We start from the raw sequence: 21,976 nt of genomic DNA, 5'->3' as shown, positions 1-21,976 counted from the left end.
CATCCCCTGGGCCGGGCAGAGAAGAAGCTTTAATTAAGGTCACTTCCCAGCACAGAGCCCCACTGGGGGAGCAGCAGCTGCCAAGCCTGGTCTCCCAGATCACAATGGAGGCTGCAGCATCTGACCCAGGAAGCTGAACCCCAATATCCTGAGCAGAGAGGGACGGAGTGTATGAGCAGCTTCCCTCCTTTAGCTCTCTGGGGAGAGCAGCTAATGGGAGCCCCTCCTCACAGGGAGAATGGCTGATCTCATTTGACCCACTGTCCATCTGGAATCACTCCTTGTCTTTCCATACAGTGACTCTGGATTAACAACGGTCTCAATGACACCGGATTTCAGAAAGAATGAGTTCAGAACGCTGTGGAAAAGACCATCGTGTGGCAGTGCTGACTCCCTTCCCACCTCCCTCACCCCCGCAGATCTAGGACAAGGACTGGGGGCAAAAATTTTCCAAAGGAACCGAAAGTTCCTGCAGTTTTCAAAAGAGGAGAAAAGTAAATTCTGTGAATTCACACTAACAGTGTTTGCTAAGTGGACAGAAAGTTATCACAGTGACAGGGCACGTGACTGGGGAATGGACTTGGTGACCTGGTGACTAGGAGCCAGGACTCTGGTACAAGTTGACCAGAGAGAAGGATCATGGTTAGCAGCAGCCCCCAGACACCCCCTAGTACCCAGAGCCCAGACCCCCCAGCCAGGGGCCCCAGACACCCCCCAGCCAGGATCCCATCAGATAGTCCCTGGGACGCAGCCCCCAGAGTCCCTGGCCAGGGACCCCAGATACCCCTCAAAGCCCCACCGGCCAGAGAACCCCCACCACACCATGATTGCCAGGTTGGGAATCCCAAAGGGTTCCCCCCACCAAGAGCCCCCAGCAGCCAGGGACCCCCTCAAGGGACCCACCCCCACACTGGGAACTCAGTCCCTCACTGCCTGCCTAGGAACTTCCCCACCCTCCAGAACGATCTACCCTGACATTTGCCTGGGACCCCCTCCTCTGCCCAGTGTGACCCCCTGATGCTTTACAGTGCGACCCATCACTCTGCTTCCCTGGCATGCCCTCACCTAGTGCCAGGGATCCCCTCCCCCAGCTCTGTGCACTGGGCATGGCAACAAAACCAGGAACCAGCGGGGGAAGCACAGACAGAGCCCCTGGCACAGAACCAGGCTCCCTCTAACCCTCTGTCCCGCCTCCCCAAGAGACACCCACCCCCACTGTTCTGCAGCCACCAGGCCCCCAGCGATACCCACCTCCAGGACCCATAGCCTCAGGGATGGGCACATCAGAACCACCACCCCCGAAAACCCCAAACCTTCACAACCCACCAACCTGACTAGGGTACCCCCTGCCCAGCCACCCAGAGGCCTCCCCCTACCACAATGCCCCTTCAGCTGCAATCTCCCCACACAGACACCTTCCCTGCCTCTGCAAGTGTTACCTCACAGAGTGTGAGAAGTGGCTAGAAAGTTAACACCACCTCCTGCTGGCCAGTCACACAGGCAGAGGGAGCCTGGGGAGTGCTTCTTTAACAGGAGAATGGAAGGCCTGGAGGGCAAGAAAGATCCACGGGCTGTCACTAGCAAATAATGGCCACCATGGATCCACCCCAGAGGCGGCTGCATCTTAGCACATTGGGAAACAACCCATCATATTCAATTAGAAATAAAACAACTAGAGAGAAGTGGGGCAAATGTTTGGGGTATTTTATATCAATCTTTGAGACACGCAGAGAGAACCCTGTCACAAACGACATTTGATAACATGAGAGAAAACCACCAAGATCGGAGGGGATTTGATGTTGCTATTAAATAACTAGTGGAAAAGGGGGACTGTTGGACTGGATTTTATATGACTGTCCAATACATAAACAGAATGTGATGGTCCCCCCCGGCCACGGGGCAACCATTCACGTGAGCAGCTCAGAGCCCTTTGAGGAGCTGATTTAAGGGCGGGGGGGGGAGCTGGAAGGCTCCCTGGACAATGGAAGGGGGCCGCAGGGGAATTGGGAAATGGGGTCTGGGCAGTCTCCATGGGGGATGTGCTCCTCCCTTCCCTTCCCTGCCCTGGCAGAGAACGGGAACCTCATCCCATCCCACTCCAGTGGGAGCCATGTTCTGGGGAATGACCCAGGGCAACAATTTCCCACCCAAACAAGGACAAATCGCTGCAGATGAAATGGGTGGGAAAATCCACCCCCCATCGGAGAGATTTTAAATTGACATTTGAGAAGTATGGAGAGAAAAGGGAAAATCAGAGGCAATTAGAGAGCTGATCATTGGCGGGGGGGAGAGGAGAATCTCCCTGGATTTTATAGCCACGTGTGATAATGAGAGAGAAAAGGGGAAATCTTGAGAGAATGTGTGTGTGGGAGGAAGTGGCAAAAACAGGGACAGGATCCAGTTAACTCACCTCCCTCCCACCCCGGGAATATCCTGGCTGCACAGAGACAGATCTACACCCCCACCCCAGTGACCTCCCCCCCCTGCAACTCCGGCTTCTCCTCCCCCCTCGACACCTCCGCCCTCACACCAAAGGGGGGGCTCTGCCAGCGCCTCCCCCTGAGCTCAACTCCTGCTCCTCCCCCCAGCCCGGATTGTGCCCTTTAGCCCCCCACGAACCCTGCCTCCAGCTGCCTGACCCCCCCCGCCCATCAATTTCCTGCTCTGCGCCCGCCCCTCCCAAGCTCCCTGTTACTCCCCCGCCCCGCTCCAGCCCCGCCCCCAGCGCCGGCGGAACGTTACGGCTGGTCCGGGCAGGGGGAAGGGCAGCGGCTTCAGCGGCTGTTACTGGGCATGCGCAGTGCCCGGGAGTAGCACATTGCTATGGGGAGGGATTTAATACACCGCCCCCCCCCAGCCTGGCCCGGGGTCCGCCCCTCCCCCCCACACGACGGCCGTGCCCCGGCCCCCGCATCCCAGCGGGGCGGGCGGACGGATCCTCCTGCAGCTCCACTGGGGCCGAGGCGCCTTCAAGGCTTCTCCCAGGCTCCCTGGGGCAGAGTCACTTTCCTGCCCCCCAGCACCTCTCATTCCCCGGGGGCTCCGGGTCACAATGTCCCACCGCCCTTCCCCCGCCTGCAGCTCCGGCTTCTCCCCTCCCGCCCCCGCCAGCCACACCAAGGGGAACCCCCGGGTCCCAGTCTCTGTCCCCACCTGGATCCCAGCGGGGCCGGGGGCAGATCCTGGCTGCAGCTGAGAACAGCGGCTCCGCTGCGGCTCGGGCAGCTCCAGCGCTGCTGGCAACACGTGGAGAACCAAGAAGCAGCTGTTTGGCCCGGGCTCGGTGTCACAATGTGCCAGAGCCCCGCCCCCAGGAGCTGCCCTGCCCCTGCTCTGTGCTGGAGCCCCGCCCCGAGGAGCTGCCCTGCTCCCGAGCTGAGCCAGAGCCCCGCCCCCAGGAGCTGTCCGCACCTGGGATGTGTCAGAGCCCCGCCCCCTGGAATTTCCCCATGTTGGGTCTCTGAGCTTTGTTCTCCTGCCGCCTTCTTCCCAGCACCCCCTGCTCCCTTCCTGTGTCTGCAAACACCCCCCCTCCCCCGGGGCCGGCTGCAGTGCTTGCTGAGGCTGACTCCAGTGGCTGAAGTTGCCTCCATCTCTGCTTCACCTGGAGGGGGAGAGACAAAGAGAGGAGATGGTCCCAGGGTGTGAAACGAGAATCAGGGGGCAAGGAAAGAAGGACTGTTTGGAAAGGTGGGTTTTTTTTGTGGGGGGGGTGAGCCAGAGGGATTCAGAAGAAGTTGGGCAGCAGAGGCTCAGGGAAATTGAGGGGAACCTCCTGGGTGTCTCAGCGTTGCCCAGGGTTTGTACAGCACCTTGCATAATATGGGGTCTGATCTCAGTCATGGTCTGTGCAGCACCTGGGAGCCCTGATGTCTGTTTCCTGATCACAGGCTCTGGGAATGGAGAGAGGGAAACCTCAGCACCTGAAGGTTAATGCAGCCCTGTGTGCAACCCCTGCTAGGGTGATCCGACAGCAAATGTGAAAAATTGGGATGGGGGTGGGGTTAATAGGCACCTATATAAGAAAAAGACCCAAAAATCGGGACATCTAGTCATGCTAGTCCCTGCTGTTCTCATAAGGGGTAGGCTTAGAGAGGGTTTGGCTACACTTGCAGCTGTCCAGCGCTGGGAGTTAAAGCTGTCTTCCTACAGTTGTTTAGGGAAAGCGCTGCAGTGTGGACACACTGACAGCTACCAGCACTCTGTCATGGCCACATTTGCAGCGCTGTTGGGAGTGGTGCATTATGGGCAGCTATCCCAGCATTCAAGTGGCTGCAATGTGCTTTTCAAAAGAGGAGGGTGGGGTGGAGTGTGACACGGAGCGTGGGGGAGACAGAGCGAGTGGATTTTTGGAGCTGACACTATGTCAGCTCCCTGCCTGGCAAGTTCAAGCCTCCTCCCCCACCCCTCTCTCATTCACTAAATGCAAATAGCCGCCTTTGTTCTTTTCCTCACAGACCAGATAAGCCGCTGATCCAAAACAGACCCCCCCTCCCCCGTGCCCACCCGGCTGCTTCTCTCCTCAAGCAAACACCAGCTGTGGGTGTTCCAAAGGGATCCCCCTGCCTCTGCTCATTCACTGCAAACAGTAACTGTGTTTGGTTTTTAGATAAGCAGCTCCGGGAGCCTTGAGCTCACAGCAAAGCAAACAGAGGCATCACACCAAAACAAAGAGCGTTATCTCTACTTAAAAGCATTATGGGAAGGTTCCGGAGGTCAGTGACAGCGTAGTAAGATTAATCACTGTTTACACTGGCACCCCAGCGCTGCATCACCAGCTCTGTTCTCTTTATTCCTCTCGTCGAGGTGGAGCACATGCAGCACTGTAGCCAGGGAGATACAGCGCTGTATGTGCCTTGCCAGTGTGGACGGGGAGTAAGTTACAGCGCTGTAAAGCCACCACCTGCACTGTAACTCTCAAGTGTAGCCAAGGCCTGAGTTGTAGTAATAATAGCAGCCAAGAATCCGGTGGCACCTTATAGACTAACAGACGTATTGGAGCATGAGCTGTCGTGGGTGAATACCCACTTCGTCAGATGCAACAATAGTCCCATATGGGCTAGTGGTCAGGATTCCTGGTTTTCACCCAGGTGGCCTGGGTTCAGCTTCTGGTGTGGGAAGAGTGCAGAGCTTTTGCCCAGAGTGGAGGCAGGAAATGAAAGGAACAGGAAGGGATCCTGCCAGCAGTGGAGTTAGACAGTGTAGGGAGGGGACCCCAGAAGTGGGGGTGGGGCAGTGGTTTGGGGGGAGATGAGGGAAGGATCCCAGCAGTGCGGGAAGTTGACAACCTGGAGAGCACAGGCCTGGAATGGGGACCTGGAAGAGTGAATGTGTCCCTCTAAACCCATCAACTGCAGACTAGGCAGGCTTGGAAGAATTGTGTATTTGTTGGTAAATGTCAATTTCTGTGTAAACACACAACCCAATGGCAAAATATTTCCATCAATAATCATCAAAATTGACAGATGGGCAAAGTAAGAAACATGGTGCTTGAGAACTTATCACGTTGTAGGAGCAGCAGTGATCTGTATGCTCTGTATAACCTGTATGCTCAAAAGGTCTGTTAAACTCCCCCAGCTTGTGTCCTTTCCCGCTTTGAATGCCTGTGAAGTGGCTTTCCCACTCTCCTTTGTACCTCCAGTGAATGCCCTTCACCCGGCCCATCTGGCCAGTGGTTCGCTGTGTTACATTCTATTGCACCTCAGGGAGACTGATCTTCATCGCACCGTCCATCGCTGCGCTGTGGGACACTTACCTTAAAGGATCCTGACATCTCCACTGCCAGACCTGTCCTGGGAGCGTGAGTATGAGTGTGACACCCTCCCCCATCCCTTCTTTTGCGCTTAGCTATCAAGCTAATAAATGTGCTGCTTTCTGCCAAACTCTGGGGGGGAGGGGCATTATTAGTCCTCTCTAAGCTTACTAACTGACCCAATTTTGGGTAACACAAGCAACATTGTTTGATCTGTTATTGTACCAAAGGGGGAGATGGTTGTCTATAAAGGAGGGTGAAGACTAAATGCCTCTGATGAGAATGGGATTTGAACCCATGCAGGCAGAGCATAATGGGGTGGCAGTCCATCACCTTAACCACTCGGTCACCTCATCTGAGCTGTCAAAAAACAGACAGGAGGAGAAATCTAAGGCCGGCAGAGATAGGGACACTAAGGAGTTTTTAAATACTAAGCGAAAGCAGGGTCTGAATGAGCTCCCCTCTCTCACCTAGTGAGGAGCTGGGGAAAGACTTCCGGAACAGACCGTGTTTGCATAGACACACCTACTCTGCCTAGCTATGCAGCATGATGGGGCCGCTTCCCCAAAATGACCAGTTTGGGATGGTCTTGGGTTACAAATGACTTTAGGATTGAGTGGAATGAAATGTTATTCTCCTTCCTGTATGAGTGAAGGGCAGCAGAACATACCTAGTCCGTCCTGATGGAGGGGTAGGTGAGCGAGGAATAGCTTTTATTGGACTGCAGAGAAGTGATTGAGGACGTCACCCTAAACCAGTGGTGCCCAAACATTTCACATTGTGCCCTCTTAGCCATGGCTGTGGCCCCTCGGAAGCCACGGTCAAGAACCGGGGCTGGGAGGAGTGGGGCTGTTGCTTGCTGGGGTGAGGGGTGCGGACAGGGGTAAAGGGGTCGACGCCGGGCTGGGAGCCAGAGTCTCAGGCTGAGGGTGGGGTTGGGGAAGAGCTGTGGCAGAGTGGTGCTCCCTCCCTGCCCTCTATGTGGGCTGGCTCAGGTCCTGAGGTGCCCCCATGAATGTTCCTCTGTGTCCCCCTAGGAGTCGCACCCCACATTATGGGGACCACTGAACCCTACTCGCTAAGCCGGGGCTAGTGATGCCAAACCCCCGGGAAAGGGAGAACAAGTGTGGGGGCCCCAGCACCAGAACCATGCCCCTACCTTCTGTCTGTGGCTCTACCCCCTTCCACCCATGGCCCTATCCACTGTCACTTCTGTTCCACCCCTTCCCCCACCAGCCCCACCCTATCACTCCTTTACCCCTGCCCCGCTGTGGCCCTGAGACCAGAGAAGCTCTGTGCCCCTGCTGCAGCCCCCGGGCTGTAGCAGGGAGTGGGAGCTCCTCCAGCCCTGGGGCTGACATAGGGGACACTTTTCCAGGGGGACCTAACTTGGCCGGGGCCCCTGATCATGGGCCCCACTGTCCCCTTGGCAGTGCAAGGTTTGGGGAGGCTGAGCCCCCTTGTCATAAACAGATAGCTAAGGGTTAATGTTCTTTTACCTATAAAGGGGTAACACCAGTAACCTAAAACACCTGACCAGAGGACCAATCAGGAAACAAGACTTTTTCAAATCTGGGTGGAGGGAAGTTTGTGTGTGAGTTCTTTGTTCTTTGTCTTGTGTCTGTGGCGTCTCGGCTATGAGAGTGATTTTTCTATCTTCTGCCTTTCTAATCTTCTGTTTCCAAGTTGTAAGTACAAAGATAATAAGACAATAAGTTTATATTGGTTTTTTTTTGTATTTACATGTGTGTAGTTGCTGGAATGTTTAAACTGTATTCTTTTTGGATAAGGTTGTTTATTCATTTTTTTCTTTTAAGCAAATAACCCTGTATTTGTCACCTTAATACAGAGAGACCATTTCTATGTCCTTTTCTTTCTTTTTATATAAAGCTTTCTTTTTAAGACCTGTTGGATTTTTTCTTTAGTGGGGACTCCAGGGAATTGAGTCTGCAGCTCACCAGGGAATTGGTGGGAGGAAGAAGTCAGGGGGGAAATCTCGTTGTGTTAGATTTACTAGCCTGACTTTGCATACCCTCTGGGTAAGGGGGAAGAGAGATTAGCTATCTTGGTACTTCTATTTCCAGGACTGGAAACAGGGAGGCGGGAGTCCCTCTGTTTAGATTCACGGAGCTTGCTTCTGTATATCTCTCCAGGAACCCAGAGAGGGAACACCTGGAGGGGAGGAGGGGGAAGGGAAATGGTTTATTCCCCTTTGTTGTGAGACTCAAGGCATCTGAGTCTGGGGGTCCCCCGGGGAAGGTTTTGGGGAGACCACAGCGAGCCAGGCACTGTATAAATCCCTGGCTGGTGGCAGCTTTACCAGGTCCAAGCTGGTAACTAAGCTTGGAGGTTTTCATGCTAACACCCATATTTTGGACGCTAAGGTCCAAATCTGGGAAAAAATGTTATGACGCCCCTCCCCCCTGAGCCTCCATTACGAGCCGCCCAGGCTACCACTGCTCAGTGTGTGGCCAGTCTCTGTGTTTTCTGCTGCTCGTTCTGGGGAGCCTGGCCGGCCTTAGGGGTGGTGCCCCCCGATAGCCGCCCAGGGCTCCAGGGGTCAAATGGCACCGTGTGGCAGTGCAAAGGTGCTCACTGCTCTCCCCTGCCCCAATACTCCTCCATGGGTCCATAGAGGTTTGAGGGGAGTAAGGAGCAACCCTATGTGCTCCATGCGTCCTGGTCACTTTTCCCACTTGGGCTGTGCTGTGAGGGGAGCATCAGAAGCTGCTGCTCTCTGCCCTCCCGCAATGCAGCCCGGCTGAGGAAAGTGACCTGGATGCAGGGAGCTCGGATGATCTCACTTCTTGCCCCCACATCCCACAGCCCCTAGGGGTGCTCAGATGAGCAGTGTTCCAGGGAGGAGTGGGGGACAGCAATGCCAGCTGCTCCATGCACACAGGTCAGTCTCCCCATGTGGGTGCAGGAGGGGGTGCAAGGGTTTCTGTGATCCCTATTCTATCAATATCGTCACTCAATACCAGGCACTCAAATTCACCAGTCTTAGTACTTAGACGTTTAGCGTTTGTATTTAAGCACTTCTAAAATGTGTCCCATTTTAGCTGTCTGCTATTACATGATGTAATTGAGGGAGACTCTTTCATTTCACTGTTTCTCATCAGAACCTACCTGCACATTATCATCTTCCATCCTCTCCACCTTACTAGGCTATAGAGAATCCCTGTGAATAGTTCCTCTCCTAACGGATGTCTCTGTCTGAACCCTGTGTTGCTCAGCGCCTGTCGGCTTTCCCCAGCTCTGAGGCTGTGTCTACACCGCGCACCTTACCACGGTGCAGCTGTGCCACTCTAACCATGCCATTGTAAGGTGCGCTGTGTGGCCGTCCTTATCGCTGAGAGAGAGCTTCCCCTGCAACAAAGCCAAACTACCTCCAATGAGGGGCAGGAGCTTTGTCACCGGGAGCACAGCTCCACCTATGATGCGCTGTTCACACTGCCGCTTTTCATGGCTCAAATTTTGGCATTCGGGGAGTGTTTTTTCTCACCGCAGAGAGACAAAGTTTTTAGCAACAAAAGCCGAAATTTAAAAAAAACTCCTCTGCAACCTATTTAATTTTACCTTTATACAACCTTTATACTGCCTCCAGTTCTGGTATCCTCATTTGAAAAAGATGTTGTGAAATTGGAGCTAGGGCAGCAAAGAGCCACCAAATGTTCTGAGGGCTGGAGAAAAATGCCTTCCAGTGAGCTATTGAAAGAGCTCAACCTGTTTAGCTTATCAAAAGAAGATTGAACGGTGATTTCATTGAAATGTTGAAGGGCCTTAATGGAGAGAAAAGATTGGGTATTTACGGGCTCTTGAATGGAGCAGAGAAAGGCATAACAAGACCCAATGGCTGGAAAGTGAAAAGAGACAAATTCACATTACAACTGAGGCACAATAGTCAACAGCGAGGATGATTCACCACAGGAGCAAGCTACCAAGGAAAGTGGTGGATTCACCATCTCCTGATGTCATTTAATGAAGACTAGATGCCTTTCTGGAATGTGTTTGCCCCCAAAGTAGCTGTTATGTCATACAGGAGGCCTGTGATATGCAGGTTAGATGCTCTAATGGTGTCTTCTGACCATGAAGTCGACTAATTTCTGAAAAACTGAGTGTAGCATTGGGAGCAGCGTCTGATGTTTTCCTGTCTAGCCGGCTTGCTGCCTAGAACGAACGCTCCTTGAGTGGGGTGATCCACAGGGAGTAGCTCAAACCTCCAAAGTGCCTGGCCAGGGGCAGGACATTAGCCCAGCAAGGGAGGGGTGTGGCAGTGACATCACAAAGGCCGTTTGCAGGACCTCAGACTATTGGTCAAAGGTGGTGGGGAGGTGGTGACCTCACAGAGAGATGCTGACATCAGCCAGGCAGGACAGGGGCGAGGGGCCAGGGAAACCTCAGAGACCTCTGTGGCTTTGCTTCAGCACGTTTCCTTCTCCAGGTCTCTCTTTGAGGACTGAGAGATTATTTGGGGTCATGGACGTGAGCGCCAGGAGGAACCTCTTCCGAGTTTCCTCCTTCCCTTGTAGTGATTTTACTAGAAAACAGCCGTCCCTGTTTAGAAGGTAAGAGCCTCCTGGAGGTTTGAAACCTGTTCAGTCTGATCTATCTGGTGACAAGTGAATTCTAGGCATGGAAAACACGAGCTTAAGGAGGCAGAATTTTATTGCGCACCTGGGATTTTGTCCCTTAGAATCGCTGGGGACATTAGGGTTTGTCCTTTTTGTTTCACCTCTTCCTCCATCCCTCCCTCCTCTTCTTCTCTTGCTTCTTTTGTCCTTTCTCCTGTTCCCTTCCCAACAACAGGACGGAGGTGTGTGTGTGTGTGTTGCAGGGAAGTCCTCTGCAGCTCCCACTATGGAAGGTCCACCCAAAAATGTGGGACTGAAATAGTGCTCGGGCAGTGATCCCCACCGGTGACCTGGGCCATCCTTTGGGCTCTCTGGTGAGAACCCTCAGCCTCCCGTCCTCCGTCTCTACCCTGATTCGTTGAGCAGGGGGATGTTGACAGGGAGGAGACTCAGGTCCTTGTTGTTCTCTTTTAAGATCAAGTAAATAAGTCAGAACCAGTTCTATCTTTGATTAATTTTGCTGCTTCTCTGCATTAATTGTCTCTGAGCAGTTGATGATTCCCTCTAACATTGCAGTTCTCCTCAAATACTTGCTGAATAATTACTGTCACTGTTGTTGGTCTGGAGCTCATCTGAGAGCACAGTATTCAGGTCATTCAATGTCTGAAATTCAAGATCCGATGGTTTGTTTGAAAATCAGGGCTCTTCGGTCCTATTCCCAACACTGCCTCTGACGGGCTGTGTGACCTAAGACAAGTCAATTCTCCTTTCTCAGCCTGAGCTTCTCCCTCTTTCAAGTAGGGATAATAATGATCCGCTCTTACCTACCTCATGGTGGGTGAAGGATGCGGATCCATTTGGGAGTGTCACTAGAAGTAGTGCATAATATGAAGTTTCCCAGATTATGACATAATAGATTAGCTGAAATCGTCTATTTTATTTGTATTTTTTTATTTTGAAATTGTTAATAGTAGCAACGACTTAGCTCAGATTGAAGCATCTTATCTAATGGTTGAGATGTAAGTGTCTCCTCTTTGTGTGCGAGGAGACAATTTAACACACTCTGACAAAGAGGAGATGCTTTTGTTTTGCAACAAAATATTTTTGCAAAGATCTTTCATCCCACTTGTTATGATTTTGAGAAACAAACTGGTTTAGTCTAAATGGGATTTTCGGACAGAAACGGTTTGAATGAAATTTTCCCACCATCTCGATTCCTGGGCTCTGGGGTGTTTTCATCTGTTAGAACAGGAGTCAGAACTGGTTGCTTCTCTTTCTGGCTCTGCCATCGCCTTGTTGTGTAGGCCTTGGGTAGGTCACTTCCCTTCTCCCATCTGTCCAATCGGAACAGGAACAGTTCTCGAACTATGGGCAGTTTAGAGCCCAAGTGAGATAAGGGGTATTAAAGCCCTCTGTGAAGGAGAAAGGGGAGTTTCACAGTGTTTAGCACCAAGGAATTCTAAAGTTTGCTAAAATGTCTAGTCTGTGGAAACAAGAAATGATCGGGGCCAAACTTATTAACCACTGCCTTTTTAAAGCCCATTCAAAGATGTGAGTCCCTATCTTTTAGGTACCTGTGGTTCTTTGCCAGCAGCAGAGAAGAGGTTCCTGCCTCCGTTTTTGTGGCCTTAACAAACCAGGTGTTGTGCCCCAGTTCTCGTCTGAGACCCCTGAAAAAGAACATCTTCCCATCCATGAACAAGACAGGACCTATCTTTCAAAGGGGAACAAAAAGACCTCTGGGACTTACAGACTAGCTAGCCTGACTGCCATAGCTGGAGAGATCCTGCAATACATTCTTAAACACTCAGTTTGTCAGCAGCACCTACAGGATGATTTGGTTCTTATGACTAGTGAGCGTGGAATTGTCAAGAACAAATCATTCCAAACCAATCCTCTTTCCTTCTTTGGCAGGGTTCTGGGCCTGGTAGAGGTGAGTAAACAATAGATGGGATCTAGCTTGGTGTTACTAAGGCTTTCGACACAGTCCCATAGGACATTCTCAGAAGCAAACGAGGGAAATGTAGTCCAGCTGCAATCAGTGTAATGTGGGTGCAGAGCTGGTTGAAAGCCAAGACTCCAGGAGCCCTTCTCCATGTTTAGCTGCCCAACGGGGAGGGTGAACCTAGTGGGTCTGGCAGGGATCAGTCCGGTGTCAGGTACTATTCTATATTTTCATGAATGATTTGGAAAATGGAGTGGAGAGCATGCTCCTAAAGTTTACAACTGACACCAAGCACTTTGGAGCACAGGATTGAAATTCAAAACACCCTTAACAAATTGGAGACTTGGTCTTCTTGAGCCAAACTCCATGGTTAGGGCTCTCTCTCTACACTGGGCTGAAGTGAAACCCCAGAGCCAAGCACTCCTCCTGGGCAGTGAGCTCCGACCTTGAATGGTCAGATGCTGCTTAGCACTGTCAGAGCAGCTTTTGCTGGGGGATTCTCCCAGCACTTTCCAATAGCGGGAAGGTATGAAATCCCCATTTGACTGCTGGGGACAGAGCCCGAGAGTGGGGAGCAACTTGCCCAAAGTCCCCAGGAAAAGGAAAACAACCAGCAGAGGAACCAATAGGAAACCCAGCAATGGAACTCAGGAGTCCTGGGGGTGTGCTGTGGTGACCAGATGTCCCAATTTTATAGGGACAGTCCGAATTTTGGGGTCTTATCTAGGATCCTATTACCCCCCACGCCGTCCCGATTTTTCACACTTGCTGTCTGGTCACCCTAGGGTGTGCACATGTGTGGGTCCCAGCTGCTCCCTGCCCCTCTCATTGAAGCAGATGTGCAGGGTTACTGCCCTGGGAAGTGCAGGGCACCAGTGGATGTGGGGTTGGCTGGAGGTAGGGTCTGGCTTCAGGCAGGGCAAGGGCTGCGTGGCTGGCTGGCTTCAGGCAGGGGGGTGCATCAGGGGTTGGCTGGAGACAGGGCAGGGAGGATGCGGCTGGTGCAGGCAAAGCAGAAGGTGCAGGGCTGGCTGGAGACAAAGGCTGACTGCCGGCAGGGCAGGGCAGGGGGTGCAGGGCTGGCTGCAGGCAGGGCGTGGGGCAGTGCAGTTGCAAGGAAGTTTCATGCCCTAGGCGAAACTTCCACCTTGCACCCTCCCCCCCCCCGCACCCCTGCCCTGAGGCGCCCCACCTGTGGCAGCTCCCCCCTCCACCCTGAGGCTCCCCTCTTGTGGCAACTCTCCTGCTCTGCCCTGCGGCACCCCCGTCGCCCGAGCTCACCCCTGCTCCGAGCACGAGCACCCCGAGCACGCCGTGGCCGCTTCACTTCTCCCACCTCTAAGGCTTGCGGCGCCTAAGCCTGCCAGGCAGTCAGGCACCCTCCTCTGAGCCACAGCAGCCCTGACAGTTGACAATAGAGGCACCTTAACCCCTGAGTTCCTTCAATGTGTCCCCCTCGGGGGTCCAGCTCCGATCACCAGATACTCGGGGTATGTCTATACCACCTGCCGAAACGGTGGGCAGCGATCGATCCAGCGGCGGTTGATATATCGCGTCTAGTGTAGATGCAATACATTGAGTGCTCTCCCCTCGCCTGCTGTACTCCAGCTTGGTGAGAGGCGCAGGCAGAGTCTACGGGGAGCTGCAGCAGTCAACTCCCCGAGACTGTGACATTATAATTGTTAGGCCTGAATAAAGATATAGCAGACAAAACCAGGTATGCCAAAGTCAGGTATGCCAAAGTCAGGCTAACAGAGGTTTGTGGGTAATCCCTGTGTGGAAAACACTGAGAAGCGGCAGCATGTCTCACAAGCGCTGGGAAAAAGTGAGATAAGAGAGAAGCTGCATTCCTGGCATAGTACCAGATGTGCTGTGTTCGGGCAGCTCCTTCGAAGAACTGATAAGAGTCCTAGTTTCCCAGCCTCCTTGTTTTCGCTCCCTGGTTTTGTTCTTTGTTTGTTTTTAACTCCCCTACATTTCTAACTTTAGGCATGCATGTATACTAAAGGTGTCTAGTTTCTAGTAGTTAGAAGAAGGGGGTGGGTTGCTCCAGTGAATAATTTATGACGCGACGGAACTGTCTATATAGGCTTATACTAAGATGTAAAGAGCAGGCTGGTTCTCTCTGGAGACGAGCTGCTCTCTATTGATGCGTGCACTTGTCAATAAAGAGCTTTTGATCGGACCTTGCTGGTGTTGCCTGTCTCTCTCGCGGTCAGACAACGAACTTTGCCGTCTGGGTTAGAGTCCCTGACATCTTTGGCGACTCCGCCGGGACCCGTCTGACTCTCCAGCGGGGGATCGGACCCTGAGGCAACGCAGCGCGCATCCTCCAGTTTAGAGGAGCCTTGCCTGGTGATCTGATCTCTGCGTTGGCGATAAGGCGTGTTCTGTGAACCAGATGAAACTCTTGGAAATCCAGCAACGTCCACCTACCCATTGAGTAGGGTCCAGGTTGTCGGGGTTAGAGTCCCTGACTACTTAGGTCTGGGTTAGAGTCCCAGTCCAGGTCTGGGTTAGAGTCCCAGTCCAGGTTTGCACAGGATCCAAGTTGTCTGGGTTAGAGTCCCAGTCTGGGTTTGAGTCTCAGTCCAGGTGTTCAAGTCCCTGGAGAGGTAAGCGAGCGCTCGATGCGGGGAGGTGGGGGTTAGAGTCCCTTTACCTCGACCCGGGGAGGAGGGGTTAGAGTCCCTTCATTAAAATGAGACAAGTTGGCAGTAAGTGCCCGGGGGATGCCCCGTTGTCTCTGATACTTAGAGATTGGAAAGAGATTTCTGAGACAGCTGATCTAGTTAAATTTAAGATGAGAAATCTGTGTTGGATCCAATGGCCATCATTTACCTTTCATTTGTCCCCAACTAGAGACTGGCCGGTGGGTGAAACCTTTTCCACAGATAGGAGGAACTCCTTAAGGGATATTTTGGTTGATCTTAGGCCGAGACAAATGGATTACTTGTTTGTATGGTATAATTATAAACCCATGGAGGGATGGGTAGCTTTTGAAGCTGTTTGTATGGAGAGCTCTTGTAAAAAAATCACCCACCATATGCACCAGAGCCGCACCGGGAGGAGGACAATTTTGTTCCTGTTCTTCCCCGTCTGATGGAGTGCAAGGATTCAAAAGCAGGTTAGGGACAGTTCAGGGACAGAGGAGAATCAAGGGGGAGCTCAGAGTGATGTTCCCTCATCTTCAGAGGAATCAGGCAGCCTCACCCCCTCTGTGCAGCCTCCAGCCAGCCTTTTGCAAACTTGGTCAGGGACTGCTTTTCAAACACCCCCAATATTACAGCAGCCCTTGTCCTTGCCCTTGTGGACCCCCACTAGGTTACTTAACTCCATGAGAGAGAATGTTTCTGAGACACCTCTGATATTACAAGCCTCATTGAGAACTTATCTGGTTCTACTGGTTGCTGGGGAATATGAGATGGTTTTACCCATACCCTGTTTGCAACTTCAAATTTGTTTAACTGGCAGTGCACTATGCCTCACTTATGAGACAATCCTGAGGCAGTGGAAAGAATGTTCTGCACAATCTTTTTCACTCATGTGCCCACTTGGGCAAATGTAAATCAGTTATTAGATACTCTCATGACAGAAGATGAAAGACAAAAAGTAAAAGAAAAATCTGCAGCTCATTTGAATGCACCTTGGCTAATTACTGACCCTAACTGGAATCCCAATAATCCAGCTCAAAAGACAAAGTTGGATAGATTTTTAAAAGCTGTTTTGAATGGTATTAGAGATGCAGGGGAGGCTACTCCAAATTGGAGCAAGGTGACTGCTTGTGTTCAGCATCCAGATAAGCACCTCTCTGACTTTTGTGCTCGACTGATTTGTGAAGTTAAAAAGCATGGGAATTTAAATCCTGAAACTGATCATGGAAAGGAGATGGTTAAAATGGTTTTCATGTCACAATGTGCAAAGGATATTGCAAAAAGATTTAGAAAGCATCCAGATGGTACGCAAGGGAAAAGTTTGTCTGAAGTAGTTAGCATTGCTACTAGAATGTTTAATGGGAAAGAGAAAAAGAAAGAAAAAGACATAAGGAATGGGTTAATTTAAAAATCATCTTGGCCCCGGGATGGAAGGAGGGGGGTGCTCTGCGTTCAGGGTCAGGAATCGGCGCGGACTGTGCTTGGTGCAGGGAGGGGCTGCTTTCGGCCCCAGCTGGCTGTGAAGGAAAAAATATAGACAGAGGCGAAGCAAAGGAAATACAAGTTACAGAACTGAAATTACATTTGCAAAGCTTAACTGTCCAGTAAGATCCAACAGTGTGCCTTTGTGACCCTGGAGTCGGTGTGGCTTGGTGACACCAAAGAAGCCACAGGCAGCCGACCTGGACTGGAATCTCTGAAAGAGACGCCGCAGGAGATTCCAGGGTGTAAAAGAACAGCCCTCCCAAGAGCAGAAGCATGTTGGAAATTCTGGACAAGCTGTATACAGGATAATCTCCCTTCCACCTCTCCCCCTCCTCTGAACATTATACACAGAAGTGGCCAGTCTGGACGTACGTGTGTAAGTATGAAAGGAGCTTCGGGCTTGGGGCATTAATATTTTCCTGAGTGATGTGGGAGCGTTCCCAACACTCTCCGTTGTTGTTTTATTATTTTATTAATGAAGCTTTAAAATTCAGTTATATGGTGTGTTTTCCTTATCTTCCCCCAACGATCCTGTAGTGTCAGCCTGATCATCTGACATGAGGGATAGATTGGTAACAGAAATTTGTCACAGTTTGGTGAGCAATTAAGAAGGGGGGAGCCCTGCAGAATTTGCACCATCTATTTGTTTTACCCTTGTTATTTTGTGTTTGCTTTGCTTGGTACTGTTGGTGTTATATGCTGAGAACTGCACGAGTAAAAGTGAGTCCTAATAGGATAAGGAAACACTATTTGGTTCTGGTTCTGTTCTATTTAACCAGTTACTGTTGTTGTTTTTTTTCTCTGTTCATTTGGGTGTTAGGAGTGTGGGTGGAACTGAACCTCTTGTTCGTAATTCCTCGGAGTGGAAGCCATGTGTGCGAGACAGCTCTGAGGTTAAATTGAGATCCTTCTGTCCTGTCCCCTGTAGCGGTCAGTGTATAGAAGTGGGAAAGTCTGTCTTAGACTGTAATTCCCTCTGCTCTCTGTGTAATTCTCTTTTCTGTTTAAGTGTCAAACAGATGAATGAGTCTCTGGGTAAACCCTCTAAGAGTAGTCCTTCAAATTATATGTTAAGTAAATGGCCTTTGCCCAATGGGCCATGTGTCTTCGTCTAGGTGGCAAGCCTCATGAAGGAGGACTCGGGTAGTCTTGTGAGTAAGAATGTTTAAGGGAAGAGACCAGGAGGGGTGGGGGGCTAGTTGAGAAGCCCACCCTCCTAGCTAAACTGGTAGTGGAAGAAGTTGGTGCCTATGGAAGGGACGGTTCAGTGAGAAAAGCAGGATCGGGCCCAGGCGGGCAGGCAACAGACAGAGAGATTGGAAAACAGGTTGGAAAACTTTAAGGGTGTAGTGGAAGGAAGGAGTAAGTAAGTGTAAGCATGGGGATTTCAAATACCCAGAACTTACTTGGAATGGTGATTTGAGTTGATAAAAGTGGCTGTTGGGAGACAAGCAAGTGATTTAAGGGAGAGTGAGAAGTTAACTCTGTAGTTGCTGGAGGAAACAGCAGTTGAACTTTGCAAAAATGCTGAAGAGGAAAGTTCTTGGTGTCTTTGAAATGTTTGTAAATAAATTGAGGCAAAGAAATTGTTAATTGCAATCATTTAGAATTTAGTTAAATTAGCTGAAGAATGTATATAGTGCTATGTAATTGAAATTTTATTAGGCTGTAAGGGCACTATAAGTAGTGATGTTTTCTTTCAGTGTTTGAAAGCAAGAGTTAAAAGTAAAAAGCAAGCCAGAAAGCATCTGTATTCATGCAAATTATCTAACTGATAAGGTAGGAGCCACTGAAACCTGGGCTGCCTATGAAACACATAAAATATGGGATAATTCCTCTGTTTTTCCTGAAATCAACAAGGGTATTTGTCTATTTTAAGCAATGATTGTCTGCCCAGAAGGGGTAGACCTCTGTTTTTTTGTCTTTCAGATAATCAGAGAAAACTGATGCCAGCTAAACAGCATTCAACGTACCATGCATTTACTGGCACAATAGAAATTATGTTTTGTGTTCTATGTTCTGTCTTGTGGTGTTTGTCTTGTGGCCGGAATTTTTGTGTTTAGTATTTTTATAAAATAATCTAGTTTAAAAGCAAACAAAAAGTTTAAATTAAAATGCAGATACTTGTTTTGTTCAACTTGGAATACAAAGTGTGTAGGTAAATCAGGAGAATGTGATATACTAAAGTCTAATGCATTTCCTTAAGTAAGGAAAAGAAACTTTATTGGTCAAATTGTTAATTGCAAAAATTGTTGTTAAAATTTGCATACCAACAGTCTTTGAAAGCAAGGACATGAAAAGTTAACCCACTCCCCATATTGTACATGGGATCTTTCTGGCTACCTCAGATTTCTAGCCAGAGGGCTGGGGATGGTGGAAGGCTATTGGACTAGAGGTTGTATTGAGTGAACTCCTCAAAGTGGGTGTGCTTGTCCTGGCTTGTTGCTCGAAAGCTCTGTAATAAGGTTATTTTAGTAAAAGAGTGTGTGTGGCATATATTAAATAATAAGACTAATGTACTGTATAATGACAATCATTGTTGGGAAAAAGGTGTATGAGTAAAAAGTGAAAGTTTCCTTTGCAGGTTAAAAGAAGCCAAGAAGGGAAGAAGCACAAAGAACAGAATGAATTAACTGAAAAAATAAAATAAAATAAAATAGCAAGCTCAGGCTATAGATAAGACACTGACTCCATTCAAGGACACTGCTCACAGTTAAGACTTGGTTAACAACCAGGAAAAGGAGGGCTTGAATTTGCCCATGCAGCTATGAGATCTGAAAAACACTGCCAGGCACTAATGAAATGTGTTAAGTTTTTTTTCTCACAGGTAAGGAAGCGCTACCCAAAGACCCTAGCAGCCCTGCCACTCCTTGGAACCAGGAGACGGGATTGATGTAAAGGTCCACCAACGAAAGACTGCCTTGGCTCCATGCTGGAAAGGCCCTTAAGTCCTGATGACTACCAACACCGCTGTGAAGTACCAAAGACTGACTGCTTGGACCCAAGATTCTCACTGCAAAAAGACCCCTTCACATTGGGAGAATTCTCCTACTGATGATTAGCCTATTTCACCTTCTAGCTCCACTGTGCCTTCTGGACAGTAGGGAAAAAGTACGAGGTGAAGTGCTAGTAGCCTCTCCCTTATCCACTGACAGATCTACTGTGCCTTTGAATTTTTCTAGAAAAAGCAAAACCATTACAGGGTGATGTGCTAGTAACCTCTCCCCTATATGATGCTGCACCAAGACTGTTTTGGGAAAGAAGAAGGAACACTCACTCCACTGAAATTGCTAAAGTCCAGGAATTCCTGACTAGAAAGGGCATTAAGAACTGACCCCGGTGAAGAAACAAAGAATTGTACACTGGCAGAAAAAATTTGAGGGACCCATGCTTGGGAATGTGGTATTGATTGGATTTTGGGGTTTATTCTACAGGCTGTGCCCTGTGTTGTGGATAAATTCTTCAGCATGTATTGCTCTCTCTAATTGGATTTTAAATAACAAGTACCCGAAGAGTTTGTTCTGCCACTGGAAATTTTACCTGTATTGAAACCATTCCAGTGACTAATAATGTAACCCCCTCCTATGCTATTAATGTCAATGCCTTTTAAAAGTACCTGAAAATAGTTAAATAACAAATGTAATATAGTACTACACCAAGGAAAGATGGTATTAAATATCACTGAGGCTGGGAAGGCATTGCAGTGGGATCTAGTATATTTGGAGATTCAGAATTTCCTGAATGACCAGCTGATGGCCATTTGGAGTGATCTTGAGTACCAGACTTGGCCCACTGCCCTTACAGACACATCAGGAGTACCATCTGATCTGTGGTCATGGAGATATACTAAAGACTTTCTGGGTGGAAGTGTAAACATTTACAGTGCTCCTTCCAAGCATTTGGACTGGGGGGTGTGGGCTTCCACATACCGAATCCTGACGGGTCCATGGGGAGGATGCACATGGGACTGGATTATTCACCGAAACATCTGGGAAATTAGACCACTTGGTATACCTAACTGATTTATAGTCAGTGCCCCAATCCCTTAGTTGTCAGACAAACAGGATTCCACTCTTTTGTCCGTGCACTCATTCCTGGATTGTGGGTGGCTAAGATCAAGAGAGCAGTTGTAAATATTTCTGCAGAGCTTGAAAAAAACCAGCTAATGCATTAATAGACGCTTTCCAAAAGTTGCAACGAAAGACTGATGAAGTAGCAGAAGTAACTTTGCAAAATAGACGTGTGCTAAATGCCATGAATGCTGAATTAGAGAGGGGCTTGTGCTCGCATTGGGGAAAAATGTTGCTTTGCTGTTAATCACTCTGGCTTAATTGACAAAGATTTACAAGCTATTAAGAATGTTGCTGTTGTTTTCCATGCTATATCTCTTGATCACACTTTTAGTTTTAAGGACCTCCACTCAGACCTTGGGTCATGGTTTACTAGCCTCCCCCGTACAATTGTTAAATGGATATGTGTCCCAAGAGTCCCATTATGGTCCTCTAGGGACAAAGGGGGGATTGTTAGGCCTGAATAAAGATATAGCAGACAAAAGCAGGTATGCCAACCTGACCAAAGTCAGGCTAACAGAGGTTTGTGGGTAATCCCTGAGTGGAAAAGACTGAGAAGCAGCAGCATGTCTCACAAGCGCTGGGAAAAAGTGAGATAAGAGAGAAGCTGCATTCCTGGCATAGTACCAGATGTGCTGTGTTCGGGCAGCTCCTTCGAAGAACTGATAAGAGTCCTAGTTTCCCAGCCTCCTTGTTTTCGCTCCCTGGTTTTGTTCTTTGTTTGTTTTTAACTCCCCTACATTTCTAACTTTAGGCATGCATGTATACTAAAGGTGTCTAGTTTCTAGTTGTTAGAAGAAGGGGGTGGGTTGCTCCAGTGAATAATTTATGACGCGACGGAACTGTCTATATAGGCTTATACTAAGATGTAAAGAGCAGGCTGGTTCTCTCTGGAGACGAGCTGCTCTCTATTGATGCGTGCACTTGTCAATAAAGAGCTTTTGATTGGACCTTGCTGGTGTTGCCTGTCTCTCTCGCGTTCAGACAACGAACTTTGCCGTCTGGGTTAGAGTCCCTGACATAAGTATAATCTAATATCTCATTGAAAGGTGACAGGGCCAGAAAGAGTTAATTAACTCACCTCACCGACTGACCTGACCCGTGGGTGAACCTTAAAAACTGGTTAACAAGATATGTAAATGAACAGAGCTTTGAAATGCAAGTCTGCAGTGTTAGAGGTAGAAGGGGAGGTGTTTGCTCAGGTCTTGTGATGTCAGCAAACAAGTCTTGTCTATTGCTATAGTTTTAATTCAAAGAGCAAAAAAGGAATATTAACATTTATGATGATACTTGAGTGAAATAGTATTATTGTCTGTGTCTCTTTGAAGGTTGTGGTAATCTGTATCTGGACTGTTTGATGGATGTACTAATTGCCAGGATGTTTGGAAGAAGAGTTAAGCCTATTGTTTTCTCAGGCTGAAAGGCTGCTGGAAATGTTTAAGAACCTGGGACACGATCCTTCTTCATCTCAGATCTGCTTTGGGTTTCAAGAGGGG

General features: G+C 49.5%; 1 long non-coding RNA gene and 1 other non-coding gene across 2 annotated transcripts; one reads left to right on the top strand and one right to left on the bottom strand.

Moving 5' to 3' along the window:
- Positions 1-6,026: 6,026 nt before the first annotated feature.
- TRNAG-GCC (transfer RNA glycine (anticodon GCC)) lies at positions 6,027-6,108 on the bottom strand. The gene has a single exon. It is a non-coding gene; the product is annotated as a tRNA-Gly (tRNA).
- Positions 6,109-13,950: 7,842 nt separating this feature from the next.
- LOC127042496 (uncharacterized) lies at positions 13,951-21,430 on the top strand. The gene is made up of 2 exons (XR_007771957.1): positions 13,951-13,988; positions 20,969-21,430. It is a non-coding gene; the product is annotated as an uncharacterized LOC127042496 (long non-coding RNA).
- Positions 21,431-21,976: the final 546 nt, after the last annotated feature.

The sequence above is a fragment of the Gopherus flavomarginatus genome, unplaced genomic scaffold, assembly GCF_025201925.1.
Source record: "Gopherus flavomarginatus isolate rGopFla2 unplaced genomic scaffold, rGopFla2.mat.asm mat_scaffold_45_arrow_ctg1, whole genome shotgun sequence".
NCBI lineage: Eukaryota > Metazoa > Chordata > Testudines > Testudinidae > Gopherus > Gopherus flavomarginatus.
This window is presented reverse-complemented; position numbering and strand designations above follow the sequence as displayed.